We start from the raw sequence: 15,484 nt of genomic DNA on the forward strand, positions 1-15,484 counted from the left end.
AACGGTTGGCCCGACTTCGGCAACGAAGGGCGGCCCAGCTTTGGGGATTGACATAGGTCTAACGTCAGCCGATCGTCGGCAATCGATGTAGGCTCGACCACTGTGGCCGACTTGGCCGTCGGCGTCCCATACGAGGGCCTACCAAGGTTTTAGGTACGTAGTCAGCCGGCCAGCCGTAAGGCCGTTCTATTTGGCCAACGCAGCCGAGCGCATGCCACACGCGGGCAAGCCACGGCCCTGACAATAATGGTCGGCATTACATCGGCCCGGTGCTGAAAGCCGACGTTGCTTTTGACGCTCCGAATAATCGCAGCATTTGCATCATGCATTTACAACAGCATGCGCATCATGCATCATGCTTGTGTGGTGGCCGGCATAGAAGTACCACACGAAAGCGAACGCTTTTTTGTACTTTTCATGCCACATAAATGCCAGGCAAAAGATTCTGATACAGGTCTTTATTTCTTGTAATTGTATATGTACACCGACACGTTCACAAGTTTCAAACACTAGTTCATATTTGGTGGGCTTGAAGCAGGGTCACGGCGCCTTCTTTCATTCCGGCCTCCATCCCTGTCAGCTGCTCCAACCAACCAGCGTTTTGCGACTCCAGCCACTGATGCTAGTGAAGCGTCAGGGAACGTGCTCCTCACAGATGCTGCAATAAAGCGACACATAAGAAAGCTGCCTCCGCTTTATAGTTCAGTTGGTTAGTCGCATTCCATTTGAATAATTAAGTGAAACAATCAAAAACATCATAAGCCAGATATTCACGAAACATTAAAGAAACAATAACAAAGCAATGTTAGGGACGTGCAAATCAGGATCGAAGCTGTCAGGAAGAGTGGCTGGACGACACAAATCGTGTAAGTAACGGATAGTTAGTAATTTATATGTCGTTAGCAATAGGGGGAACTCAACCCAGAACCATAACAAAACACGCATACACAGTGGCTACTGTGTCTATAGGTAGCGCGGCTATTTACACCACGATCGGTTTTGTTGCTTCCCGTGAGCACTGCATGAAACAGCCAAGTTGAAACGCTGAGACAAAGAACGCGCTGGAGCACGGAGCACCAAGCGGCACAAGAAGGTGAATAGGTGAATGTCTGGAGAGGCAAGAGGGGAAGTTTATGGCATGATACATATACTTGCTGACATAATGGCAACGATGATAGGTCTATGTTTTGCAGAAAACAGTTAGCATACATGGGTTAAAGCAGAAACAGCATATACAGCATATATTATATGGTGAAGCAAAACAAACTCCTCAAAAGCAGTGACAAAATATGGACGCCGCAAGTAGAACTCACTTATTACGGCATTATTTTATTAAAGAAAGTGCTAATACTGGACGCAGCGAGATGCAATAAGCAGCAGCTTGTTTGAATAAAGAAAAAAAAAAACGAAGCGTGCAGTTGGTACCGATGTTCGCAACGTGCACAAGAAAGCTGATTGTTATGCCATATTTCTTACTTAGAATGAGATTCGTGATGGCCGGGAGCTTCACGAAGGCGTGCTTCCTCCCCTGCGACCCTTTCCAGCTGAACTGCAGTGCAGCTTCGTTTGTAAGTATGCCCTGCAGAAGAGTGCGCATGGCATGACCGGTGTCTGTTCCTCCGTATCTGGAAAAAAGTTCACCTGCACGAACCAGCGCATGTAGAGTTAAACCATACATCCAAATACGTGGTTATCGTGGTCTGTAAAAATAATGGTCAGGATAAGAAATATGATCGCTCTCGTTTTAAATGTTTTAACCACATAAAACAAATATATCTAGAAACAACGTTCTATGACAGAACGGCATATGGCTGCGGTATTGTATGAATTACAAAATGAAAATCAACCAAAAATTGACATGCTGTGTCTTCTTTTTAGAGAAACTATGTATTCATGTTTACTCACCATCTGTTCCATGCGGGTATCTGAAGCTAAATATTCCTCTAAGATACGCTTTAGAGCCACCCAAGGAAGCATGAGGACAGGAAGGATAGATTCACTGACTTGGCTCAGAATATCATTGCAAAAAAAAAAAAAAAAACATCCAGGCAGCGCGACAAATGAATGCAACACATAGTTGCACAAACAAAATAGCACGCAGACTGCCACGAGACAAATGTATAGGTATACATAATGTCGAGACCGCGGTGACAAAGTATTACACGTAAACTACGAAAATGCAACAACAGAAACATTGAGGAACAACTTACATATGGGCTATCCGCAGGGTTTCGCATACGTGGCTTCTTGTCTGATGTTCCTAGATCTACTCTAGTCCACATGCGGTGAAGCGCCACACACAATCCATTCTTACCTGCAATGCACCAGACGTATATCGTACAGGTATTTACAGTTTTGTTTTTTCATCTGTGGAAAGGAACGAAAGCAACTTCTAAATAATTATGACTTTTCCGCAATGACAACCAGACAAGCGTCTTACCTGATTTCTTCCCGAATGGTGATAACAGTTCCGAGCGTAGCAGGTCATTCGCACACTGTGCTTCAATTTAAGCAGTGTCGTTCCAGTGTTCCCTAGAGAAAAATTAAGGAAAATAGAAGACGAAAAAATATTATAAATATATACATGAAAGTACGTCTCACATTTCCCTGTTCCAACTCTCGAACGCTTGACCCGTTCTCATATAAAGCCTGTTTTTTTCTTTTTTCTTCCTGTCAGAAAAAATAAACACAATAAACAAGGAGTTTATCATACGTTGCAAAACAATTTACGCTATACAAAGCGAATTTTGTTCACTTGAAAGAGAGAGTCATGCATTACACAACGTGAAATTAAAATGCCACTTACGAGTACGCATATATTGAACGGCGAGATACGGCGGCTCCACTGCATGGAAAGGGCTTGCGCTGTTCTTGTCCATGTCACTTTTGTGTAGTTTGCGTTTATATGCGCAGTCCATGATAACAGAAATGATCCAACTAGTCTACCAAGAGACGCGGAACGAGCTGGCATCTAGCATTTGGCGGCAACTCGCGCCCCTGCTTGCGCCTCCGCGCCATTTGGCGGAAACTCGCCTGTGCCCGTGCGAGCTGGCGGCGTTGCGCTTGACGAAGAAAAAAATAGATAGCAAAGAACGCCCCGCTTCCCTTTCTCGCCCCATCCTCGCTGGTGGGAACTGTCTAATTGGTGCAGCTTTCCAAGAACCTCTTCATTCCTTCTGGGAGAGGGAGATGCGAGCGCGCAAGACGACCGTGGTTCCCCCAGTCTATTCCTTTTTTTTTTTTTTTTCAGGCGCCTCCTATGAGCGCGTCGCCGTTTCCTTTTCGTGTGTGTGTTGGGCGCGTGCGTGCGTGCGTCTGTGTAATGAAAATCTGCGTTCTATATTTTACAGGGATTGGTAGCTCTATACGAATATGTATGTAGCTTATGTATACAATAATTTTGACCTTCAATGCGTCGAATAGTACTTTGGGTGCCATGTACGTTAGCATGTAGGTTTTCTTTTTGGGAAGTATCGTCTAAATATTGTATAATCTTGTTTTGTTTCCTTTTGTACTTGCTCATTATTGTATAACTGTTATTACCGTGTGCAATTATCTTTGTTATAAAAGTCTCGCTGTAAAGGCTCTGCCAAGCGAAAGGGGGCTGCGGATTTGTCCATCTGTATCTGACAGCTTTTTCTGCGCCTCCGCTATCTGTGCCTTTACAAGGCTGAAATAAATAATGTCAATTTTAATAAATATTTATCGTCAAAGCATCACGTCTATATGTGCACGAAGTTCGATATGCGCGTGCATGCATACACAGTCAATACGCTCAATACGCTTTCCAGGGAGCTTTGCACAAAAATGGTAGATAGGCTTAACAGGAGACGGCGCTTGAAAAGACACCCATGATATACCATGAATTTATTAATTCTGAACTGCTTGATTGTTGAATGTCATTAGTTCATTGAGCCAAAATTGGAAGAATTTGATCTAACTCTAGTTTTTCCCTATCAAATCCACGTCGACAGCAGAAATGCTCCATTTTATGACTTACATTGATTGGCATACAGCCTTAACTATTCTTAGACGAATCGACAATAGCTACAAAATTTGCAGATTTTGACATCTCTTCACAATTCGGCTTCGTATAATCGCTTCTTTCACCCTCCCCAGTGAAAACATCTAACAAATGTTTCCTAGAACTCTACAGTCCACGAGTCGCCTGCGCTTAGATCGTTTGACGATTTTTGCTGTGCTGCGACAGGGCCGTTTACAATTAACACGCCGTTCGCGAACAATTTTGCTTGACTCTTTCCGCAGTTCAGATTACTATTACGAGAACTGTCTAATGCAATATGCACTTGATTCAATTTTGTTCCTCGTTAAATAGTTATTTTCTCGATAGTTTAACTACAAAAGCAGCTTTGACAAAAAAAATGGATGGAGTCAAAGATAAAATGCTGTTGTGTTGCAAAAGACGCATGCAGAATTAGGCCGCGGCCGATCGAGCGCGGTCTTCCGGTTTTGTGAAGAACCAAAACTTGGCGGTCTCTACTTTAGAAGTGACAATCTGCAACAATATGCAGAAAATAACAAAGCCCAAGTGCGCACAAGAGCAACTTCGCCATTCACAGTTTAAAATATCAAAACGTTATCGTGGAGCACGTGCACAGCCGGAGACAATGCCTGCCGATAGTTAGGCGCACGTAAAGCTAGCAGAACTTTAATCTGTCGGCGGCAAGAGGTATTTGAGCGCAGTTCGCATTCACAATCCATGGCCCAAAACATGGAAACCCGGCACCACGGCGCCTGCGAGAGCGGACACGCACGAGGCCATTGCAAGGACCGAGAAATTACACATGCTAGCAGCGAGAAAACTTGAAAAGCAGCTAGAATATGTTTATACAACGTTATAGCAATCGCACTTACCAAAGTTCCAAAATTTGGGCCCGGAAAAACCCGTCCCGAACGCTGTCCGTCCACTTGACGTGATACAGCTTCCCCGGCGTGAAGTCCTTAACCGAAGATGGGTGAAAGCAAGAAATGTCTTCAACTGGAACGATGTGCCGCTCGTTGTCGTCCGAGAAATTCACATAAGCGTACCTGACCTTGCTAGCAGCCATACGACAAAAGAAGAAAAGCTATAAAGCCACACCATACAGAAAAATAGTGCCACATCCACCGCACATATTGTATGGCCCCTAAATTGGCGCCACAAAGCCAATGCGCAGCGTGTGCAGTTTTGGATCTGTCCTTTCAAGAACGACTTTAACCGCAAATAATTCCTTATGTTAAAATGTAAAAAAAAGGATGTCTAAACAAAAAAGCAACAGTAAATAATAATTTGACTGCAGCAAATTATTTTAGTCGCATCACAAAACTACTCCGCCATAAACAGCACATGTTTGGCCCAAGCGAAGCCGCCGCTGGAAACAATGAGCACGAGAGCGAGGATACGGTGGATCTAGCCACCATAGCGAGGACGAGCTTGGCGCGCATTATGGCGCGCATGGACGAAAAATGTTGGCGTGCAGTTAGCGCAGTCTGAATTCTTTCCGAAGCCGTACCACGCTGCTAGCAGCTCCTGCTTTATCACCCACTGCTTAAACGAGAACCGGCACTTTCGCCGGGATCTGCAGAGGGCAACCAAAAATGTATCGCACAGTACTGCCGTTAGGAACGCCTGTCTCCAGCCAGCCGCCGACACACAAAAAACTGTAGGTGATTAAGGCTTTTTCGCTTCTCCTAGTGTGCTACATTAGCGCTGCGATGGCCACTCAGCAATGTGCTACTAGCAACGCGTCTGCCGTTCGGTCGAAAGGACGGAAGCTGTGCCTCGAGCCTGACGCAGAATTCAGTATGCCGCGGTCGACGAAATTGCGAGGCAACTCGCGACCGCCCCTCGTGTCACAGCCTGGTGGAAACGCAGCAACTGTTCCTGCAACTCCTACGGAATCAACCGCGGATTGCCACTCCCGTGAGACATGCAATTTTTCCAATGAGGACGCCCTCGACCTGACGTGCTGCAGCTACCCGTGCGATGAGCTGACGACCGGTACGTACGATCTTGTTTCGGAGCCATGTTTTTGTTATTTTCGTTAACTCACTCTGCAGTCAAACGACCTCAACGGCAGCGGCAGCGACAACCTTCCGATTACAGTGATCGGCGCTTTGTGCGCAGATGAATACTTTGCAAGAACTGAATGCCAACATCGCAATGAAAAATGAGAGCTTGTAAGTATACTTTGAATATTACATTCCAACTACATCCCCTGTCTTCCATCATATTTTGGCCTTTCCCAATGTTCAGTTTATACTAAACATTATTTTCTATCTGAGTGTTCTTGCTAGTTTCTGAGAACGCAATAAAGCACGCATAGAATCAACCTTGGCGTCATAGGGATTTGAGCAGTGATTGTTTTGTTTCAGTGCGCACGTCTAGCGAATAGATGTATCAACACCAAACTAATCATTCCTTGATGAGAGTTTTTGCTGAAAGCACTCGGTGCACGGGCACGTTCGTGTTCGCTGCCTCGCGCAAGTTTATCGCCTGACCAAAGCTTAGACTCGAAACTGGCTTCAAAGTCAGCTCCTTAAGGGCTAGAAGTAATATGTTTACCTTCCGTCCTTTGGTGCACGCAGACATCCTTCTGCGTCATACATGATTCCAGTAATGAACAGAGCAGCTAGTCTAGCATTCCCGATGTTCCCACGTCGAATTCTATATTTTCTTTCTTCCAAGGTTAACGTTTTTTTACTAAGTGCATCTCTTCTACCCGTTTGCAGCATGGCTACCATCGCGTTCTTCGCCGAAATGGTTTCACGGAATCCTATTCTGCGACGCCTGAGGCTGCCTTCGACGGACTCCCAATACTGCTCGTTGGCCACGATCCCAGTGGCCCACCAGCCGCACCCCGACGCCGCACAATACATGGAGCTGCGGCTCAGCGCTGTGCGCAAGCCCAACTCGGAGCTCGTCGAGCTTTGCATTCACTTGCGGTGCTTCGGGGAAGCAGAGTGCTCCGCTTTCTTCGGCGCTCTCGCGATCAACGACACCCTGAACTTGGTCACAGTCTATTCCACGATGCCCATCGGCAGTGTTTCCAAAGTCCGCAGAACGATCAGAGAGAGCGGCCTGTTTGATAGGGTTATCATCACCGACCATCACGTGAACCTCGCCGACGTTGCAGTGTTGCCCCACTGCCCAGAAATCAGTGGCGTAACCATCGCGTCGAGCCATTTCCTCTTCGAGGTAGTGAACCTGGAGCCACTTTTCTCGGTGTTTGAAGTGCTCAGTCGCTGCTAACACGTGACGTAACTTTGTGTTGGATGCGGGCATTTCGATCGCTCGGCATTCTCCGTCTTGGCAGCGTGCATTTAAGACAATTCTGCACTCGCGGACGTTGTCACAGAACTGGATTATTGTTGGACCGAAGTGCCAGAAGAGGAGTATAGGGAAGTTGAAACCGAACTTTTGTCGGCGCTGGCCTCCAACCCAAATCTCGTCAAAGTGAGCGTCGACGGAGCGATCTAGTGCGGCGACGGCTTTAACCTCCTCTCGGATGGCTTTCGCAGCAGTCGGAACCTCGTCAAATTTCGCCTAATACCAAGCTGTATTAGTGGTGAGATTCACGACGACGAGTGTGCTTGGCATCTAGTCCAGCGGTGAACTGAAGCAAGCAACTCCAGGAACATCGGGCTAACTGGAATTCAGGTACCCTACAACGTTGCTGGTTTCGTTCTTTTTCTAATTAAGGGCAAATATTTAGCTTAGCGTAGACAGTACGTAAAATTGCAGATCACAGCCGCATTTATGATTCCCCACTTCCTTTAAAGCTGCGTCAAAAGATGCTGCCATAAATTCAAAAGAAGGCTTATATAAATTACAATCCTATACGCCAATTCTACACAACTGGCTAGAAGGTCCCGCGGAAAAATGATAGGGCTTGTTGATATTTAGCTGCAACTACTGCGAAACTTAAGACGAATCAACCGTGCAAGCGATGTTTGAACGATGACGACAAGCGACAGCAGCGAGTGACAACTTCAGCTGTCCCGGACTGCGAGCTGTCACAGTCGCTTGTCATGCTCGACGGTTGTTGTCGCCAAATAAAATTTCCCCTCTCTCCCGTAGGCGAACGCGGGCATAGCTTCCACCGGCCACCGTAATGTTAGTGTCAGGCTGCCAGCTTCAATCGAAATTCGCCCGCGTTGCTCATTCTCAGGTTACATCATTAAATGTTGAGTGATAAAATCAGCCATCGCTTAGCCTCATCTGGCGCTGAGAAAAACGGAAAATGTTCGTGCTTATCAATTCTTATATTTATTTTTTTCTGGGCATTAAGCACAGTCGCGAATCTCTCTGTGCACACAGGAATGCACCACAAGGAACGAGTCCCTGGTTCGGGCGGCAGTTCATTTTTTTCTCGGCGAGCAAGATGATGTCGAGGGCGCTCGAGCCATCGAGCTGGTGCACAACCACCCGAGAGTCCTTGAACAAGTCCGGAAATGTGCTGCTGCAACAAAGAGCGAAGCCACGAAGATGATCGCGAGCGCCCTGTTTCGCGTCCACCACTGCAACGTCCAGGACTTCATGTGACTGATCGGAGTCGTCAAGGGTGAGGTGCGGTGCCTGGACCAACCCATAGTCAAGCTCCAGCTTTCCGACAACAACGATGATTGCTGGCTGCACATCCGCAAGTTCCCAAGGATAAACGGCGTTGTGGAAGTTTAAGACGTCTGGACGAGAGAAAGTTCGAGTGGTTTTTCTCATCTGCTGGGTATGGGAAGGCTCGCTCATTACATTATGGCGGAGTGTACGAATGTAATCCATGAAAATATCGTATTCGAGGCAACTTCAGCATATTTCAGCGCTAGCTGTGCGAGAGTGACTGATTATTCCTTGAGGTGATACCTAAAATTATGTAAGTGCGCACTTTTCCAGTGACCTAAGTTAATGCATCCGGTCTGGCCAAACTTCCCATTAGTAGTAACGTTAAAGGCGAACTATTCGTTTCGAAAGTTTGGATAATGCTTGGATCGGTAAGGTCCGGGGCACTAGTCAGCATGGTGTGGCCTACTTTATATTTTTATCCCTAGGTCCGACACCCTTAAGCATGTTGCTAATTCTAGCAAAATGTTTAAAGAGGCGCCCTAATGGATTTTTATTCTGTTCTATTCGCAGGTGTATTACATTTAGCTATCAAACGTCATCGTAAGATGCGTTCTACCGGAATCTGCCTCCCATATGACAGCGTAGCTGCATATGGCTAGGTTCTGGAAAATATTGCGTGCGTTTAACGAGCCGTGTAGAACGATAATTTCCCGACGCGCCTGGCGTCGAGCGACGATTCGCCCGCGCACCGATAACGTCAGACTATAAACTGTAAATGCGCATTTATAGGCCTACGTTATGTTTGCGCCTCTCTGCTGTGACATCAACATCGGCGAACGAGCGTCTCCAGTGACGTGTGCGCGTGGTGGAAATATTCTTCCGCAGAGCGCACACTGCGCATGTGCAATGCTTCCAGCGATTGCCGTGACGCGGCGCTAACAGTGCCGTCGGCCTAAAGCCCCTTAAACTTCGTAAAGTAGTGACACTCTCCTCCTCGTTTGTCCTCTCTTTCAAGCTCCCTCCTCGACCGTGGCGCCACCTACACTGCTCGAGCGTTGCAACGGCGCCAACATGCACTCCTCCCCACTACGTAGACGCTTCTCGAGCAAAAATGGCACTGATGACGGCGCGAGGGCCCACGTGATGCTATTAGGCCAATAGCGACGCCGGGTCAGCCTCGGCCAGAGCGCGAGAGGAGGAGGCGGCATTCTTCAAAGCGTGGCACTACTTTACGAAGTTTAAGGGGCTTTACGTCGGCCACGCGCTAGCTTATTCACCCGAACTGTGCTCATCGCTGTACGTCCAAGAGCGACATCGAAGCGTCTCTGGCGGACGTGTTTGGTTGGGTGACTCTCAGTGACGCTACATCCATCGTCATTGTAGGAGATTTCAACTTAGGCCTATCCAGACCCGATGGAAAGTGTTTAATCTCCTCCATGTTGGAAACGTTTAGAGTGAGGTGTTGCAGTGAAGTGAATGTGCCAACCACGCGTGTAACCGGTCGTGCATCGATCTAACCTTCGGCAAGAATGTGGCTAGTGTGCAAGTGCAACCGACTGCAACATAAGTGGTCATTCACCAGAAGCCTCAGTGTCCATTAGCATCTATTTTCTGTTGTATTCATTCCTGCCCATATAATTACTAATTTCTTATTCTTATCAACTTTATGTCCCTTACATGCTGTATTACTGTATTACTCAATATTTTATATGTTCCTGAATAATTAGGATTTGCCAAAGGCCTTACTGTGCTGCTATGTCTACTCCTATGTTGCACTGCCATCATTGAACTTTGTTCTCTCCAATGCTAATCCTTTTTGTTTGTTTACTAATCATTTGCGGCCTGTGTTCTTTCTGGCTTTTTGTAAATATTTGATCCCAGCTTGTATCTGTACGCCCACGCTGCGAAAATCTCTTCCTGGGACTGCAGTATCAATAAATGAATAAAATAAATAGACATCAGAGAGCTTTGCATTCACTGGTGCTGCTTCGGGGAAGCAGAGTGCTGCACTTTCTTCGGCATTCTCGCAGACGACACCCTGAATTTGGTCACGGTGCATAACATCACGCCCATCGGCAGTGTTCACGAAGTCTGCAGAACGATGAGAGAGAACGGCTTGTCCGATAGGGTTATCACCAACCATCACGTGAACCTTGCCGTCGTGGTAGTTTTGCCCCACTGCCCAGAAATCAGTGGCCTAAACATAGAGCCATTTTGTCTTCGAGGAAGTGAACCTGGAGCCAATCCTACCCAGGAGCAATCAACGGGGAGCAGAGCGCGTGTCCCTTTAGAACTGCCCTGCAGCTGGAAAGATTGACGACAGTTTAGGAAACTATTCATGCTGCGCGCATAATTCCATTTTTGGGGAACCAGTGCAGGTCTGTGCAGTGACGACACCCCTTGAGCAGAGGAAAGTGCGAAGGTGCAGGAAGTAAGGGAGAGACAGACAATGGACAGGCAACAGTGTCGTTGCCTTTCCATTCCTTACTTTCAACTCAGTTGTGCTGTTTTCTGCTGAATTCAGGAAGGAACTAGCTCAAGTGCGCAATCATCTGATGCTTCTTCGCTTCGTGTGCGCACCTTTGTGTCCAGGGGATGCGCCTCTTGCCAGTGGTTGGGATAGACGAAGCGGTGCCTTTCTCGTGTATTTTTATTGTATTTTTTTCCTCTGCTTCTTAATGATGATTTCGCAATTGACACAGCTATTTAGCAGCCTTATGAAGAAGGCCTAGCTCTCTATTGACAAAGCTACATGGCTTTGTCTGTCCCTGATTGACGCTGTTCATGTGCACTTTTCACTGCTTTACTTACTTTACTTTACTCCCCCTGCTTTTTCATGAGCGCTGCACAAATCACAAGATGAAAACTACGGCTTCTTTGTGTGCCTTATTGAACGTTACACGACGGACTTAGGTTTATGTCCACCAGGTGCATTTCAGGGCTGCTAATTGCGGATTATCCGATTATCTGTAATTACCTTTTTCTCAGTGCAGACATATGGTGGCTAACGTTTGTAACCCTAACTGCGCATCTCTGAACGACGGGTGCCGCATAAGAAAGAAAAAAAGCATGGCCTCATTGCGGTACACGGCACGAACTCATTCAAGTAGCACATTTGCGGCCCACATTGGTCCCGACAGTATTCAGCTCAAATCTTCGTACCTGGCCTTTAGGGAGCCTAGCATGTGAAGCGACGTATACATTTAAAAAATTTTCCACCAGCGTGTTCGTGTTTTGAAAACAATGTATACTTTAATTACTTTTGCATCATGTATCAGTTCATTTGAATTGTCGACGCTCTTTTGTCTAGCTCTATGTCGCGATTTCCATTTTCTTTCGCGTGATATTTTTCTTCTCTCGTAGAAAAAAATAGACCTAGATTCTCCCGATAGAAAAGTGTTATTGCTTGGCTTGTACACATACCTGCGTGGAAAACGTGCAGACAAGCGTTAATGTGCCAATGGCTTCGATGATTGTTAACACAAATGTCAAAATTTACTCAAAACAGAAAACAATACCAGCGTGTTCCTTCTGCTTAAATAAAATATTTTGCAATGCATCGGTTGCCTCACTTCTCTTGTCTACTTTGTGGGATAGTCGTGGCGGTGAATTCACGACTATCAGACGCCATCCGGAGTAGCAGATTCCTACTTGCTTCGTTTGGCGTGCATGTTGCTGACGATGCAGGATTTCTAATAGTGCCGAGATTTTTTTCTAGCGGCACCGATGGCAACACTTCTCATAACCTGCCTTCACTGGCTGCTCAGTCCAAGCTCCTAAACTACGACCTCAACAATGCTTGAACAAGGAATGATTCTGAAGAAAGTTTCGACGAGGGGACTTCGTCAGGTCAATATAGCAGGATTGGCGTCTTGGTTGGACAAGGCCATTCAAGCTCCATTGCTCAAACGGAGACATTTCTCTTTGTCGAAACGATGGCTTCAGAAACCTCTCTTGCCCTGCTGATCATTTCAAGGCTTCATCTTACTGCGAACCTCCGTCTTGTTCTTAAAGTAAAACACTGTGCAAGACCAACGGCCGTATTCACAAAAAGCACTTGTACTCGAATTGTTCTTAAGAGCGAATGCCAGCCAATCCTGATGCCAGACCTGTCAGTGAAGTAGGCCGAGCAGTGGCAAAGAGTGCTTACAAACAAAAGGATTTGGTCGGTCGGCTCCGGATATTTGCTTCTTGCGCAGACCGCGAACATGTCGTTTTTGAAACAAACTTTGCTCTCAGCAGAGCTTTGCCGGCAGCAACGAGGATCGAAGCGATGAAGCAGTACGTTAAGTCGGATTCGTTTTTCTCATTCTTTCGCTTCTAGTCCTGGTACAGTCCTGTGAAGCAGTGCTGCCCATCTTGGGGTGATGAAATTATAGTCCTCCGGCACCCCGCCCGGCTCGCAATATTAAGCAGAAACATCCTCAGCTAAACGGGGAAACGCTGGCAGCGAGAGCAAGGGCACCGAGTTGTATTCCATCTATGGCGATGACTCCTGTGACGACCAATTCGAGATTGCCTTTCGTCGCAAGGCCCAAAAAAGAATTCCCAAGTAATCTTCCGCGTCGTGTATGCCCATGTTGAAGACCGAGCCTAGTGCTGACCGCATACAATCTTGTTCGTGCCAGAACGCTCTACAAATATTGTGCGTAACCTGAATAGGTCAGTAATTGTGTCGAATCGGTTAAATTTGTGAATGATTGGGTCCAAGAGACTAGCACGATGCACGTGTCTTGAACCTAGCAGCAGTCATGAAAGCTAACAGAGCAAGCATTGGGATAATTGAACCACTCGCCGCAGGAGCATCTGCGTCAGCATGCGATTGGTGCGTTGCGACAACGCGTACTCAAGCACATGGGTGCCGCGTTTAACCGTGTGCGGCCTAGCCGGGTCCGGGGAAAAGGTGATCCTGGGGGTTCAGGCGATGGCAGCTGTTTGGACCTATAAGACCCTCTGCCGAGGAAACAAAACCCTTTGGCTTCCGTTTCACGTAGACGGCACCTCCAGACTGACCCATCCGGAGGTAACTAGTAGTTGCCTTTTCCTGTCCTCATCTCCAACCTTAGTCTGTATTTTCATCTCTTTCATTTACTTCAGTTTTTCCAGGAAGCAAGGGCTAACCTGAGTGGAACAACCAGCTTTGGTTGTACATATTTAGTTATAGCGAAAACGTAGTTCGCGCTCGCAAGATCTGCTTCTCACGAGTACTGCGGCGCCCGTTGTTGGGTTCCACGGTGGGCGACTGGCGTTACTGCCGAACTCTGCCATTATACTTACGGACAGTCCGTTCCAAAAACTATGATCACCCTCAGAAACGAGCGCGCACCGAAGGAAACTCAATTTTTTGGCAAACAAAAGCGAAACCTCCCGCAATTCCATCGACGTGATCCATTCTGACAGACCAGAAATGACTGTCTGGATGATATCACCCTTCTTCGTTTAAACATTCTTGAAGACCTGGTGCAGGCTATAAATAACGAAGATGACGAGCGGTGATCTTTTGGGATTTCGGGATAAGAAGCAACATCCAAAGCTGCCTAACCTAGTGTCGTTCGCGGACATATCCCAGCGACAGTATCGGCACACCACATTATGAATACCAACCGTAGTGTTGTCTCGGATGATGACTTGATATAACTGACTGGAACTGAATTATTACAAGGCTGGAGCGTGCAGAATGACGTCAGTGTTAAAATAATTAAGATGAGGCGCGAAGAGAAAGATCAACACCAATCATCTAATCCTTACTTTTGGGTCAAGTGTACTGCCTGAGAGTATTGAGGTAGGGTGCGTCAAGATCCGGGTTAGGCCGTTCGTATGTCCGAAATCATGTGTGATACTTAAGTGTCAGTGGTTCGGCCACAGTTCCGAAAACTTCCGAGGCCAACAGACATGTTCTAAATGTAGCGTCCGTGATCATTCATCCGAAACATGCAAAAACTCTGCACATGTCAACTGTGGTTGCGAACATGCCGCATCTGGCGGTCCTGTCTGTCGTGGAAGAAACAAAAAAAAAATCACCGACCACTTCGATACTCCCCAATGCGAAATTTGAGCGCAGCTCTATGAGTGGCTTAATTAAATGTAATTATATTATTGGTAGGAATAAAATTCTGGATTGGGGAATCGCGGCAGCAGCGAGCGAATTGACCTTCATGCATCTCTCGCTTCAACGCAAACGAAACGTCGAAAGCACAGGGCATACGAAGCTACCGGTACTACGTGCACTCTGCAGACATCGCAGATTACGTTGAAGATTAGGCCCGCGCGGGCGCGCACTTTGGCCCCGTCGCAGACCGCTTTCAAGATGATAGTGATCTTAAGAAAGGAAAGACGCTTGATTCTGCAACCCGTGAGGCACCACGGAGAAGCGTCTTCAGGGGAGACGGAGTGGGAAGTGAAAGATGATAGAGAAAGAGGGAGGATGTGACCTAATCGACTCCACTATGCGCGACAGGTGGCAGTCTTCAGTAAAGTGGCCAGCGTTGTAGCGGGCGCTCACAGGTTGCCTATCGCGGTGGACTTTATAAACTCCAGTAGGCTTCGCAGCGCAGGGACCCGGTGACACACCGGAAACAACAGGCCAGTCTCTGTGGCCGATGGAAGGCCGTGGCGTCGGTAAGTACTGATCAATATATGGAGCGTTCCCGCCTTCAAGACAAGTTCCGGCAACGCGTCCCTACGGCGTCCGCCAAAGGCTTCTACTACGGCGTCCGCGATTCGCGTGGCCGGCGCCGTAGTAAACGCCGCGGTTGTCTCCACTCTGTTACGGAGCTGCAGGCGAGGAGGACATCGAGGCACCCTAGCAGCCACCGGAGAACGCCCCTCCTCCCTCGCGTGACCCCCCTGCCTCACGCGCGACAGGAGGGCACGCATCCGGGCCGCGTTCATCGCACGCGAATTTGAACCGCGTTCGCCGGCTCT

At 47.4% G+C, this 15,484-nt stretch overlaps 1 long non-coding RNA gene across 1 annotated transcript; it reads right to left on the bottom strand.

Annotated features, from left to right (window-relative positions):
* Positions 1 to 443: 443 nt before the first annotated feature.
* LOC126534216 (uncharacterized) lies at positions 444 to 4,012 on the bottom strand. Its single transcript, XR_008612988.2, has 4 exons — positions 2,807 to 4,012; positions 2,441 to 2,532; positions 1,477 to 2,367; positions 444 to 658 (listed from the first exon to the last, which is right to left on the bottom strand). It is a non-coding gene; the product is annotated as an uncharacterized lncRNA (long non-coding RNA).
* Between the last annotated feature and the right edge of the window lie 11,472 nt (positions 4,013 to 15,484).

The sequence above is a fragment of the Dermacentor andersoni genome, chromosome 7 (assembly GCF_023375885.2).
Source record: "Dermacentor andersoni chromosome 7, qqDerAnde1_hic_scaffold, whole genome shotgun sequence".
NCBI classification, from domain to species: Eukaryota; Metazoa; Arthropoda; class Arachnida; order Ixodida; family Ixodidae; genus Dermacentor; species Dermacentor andersoni.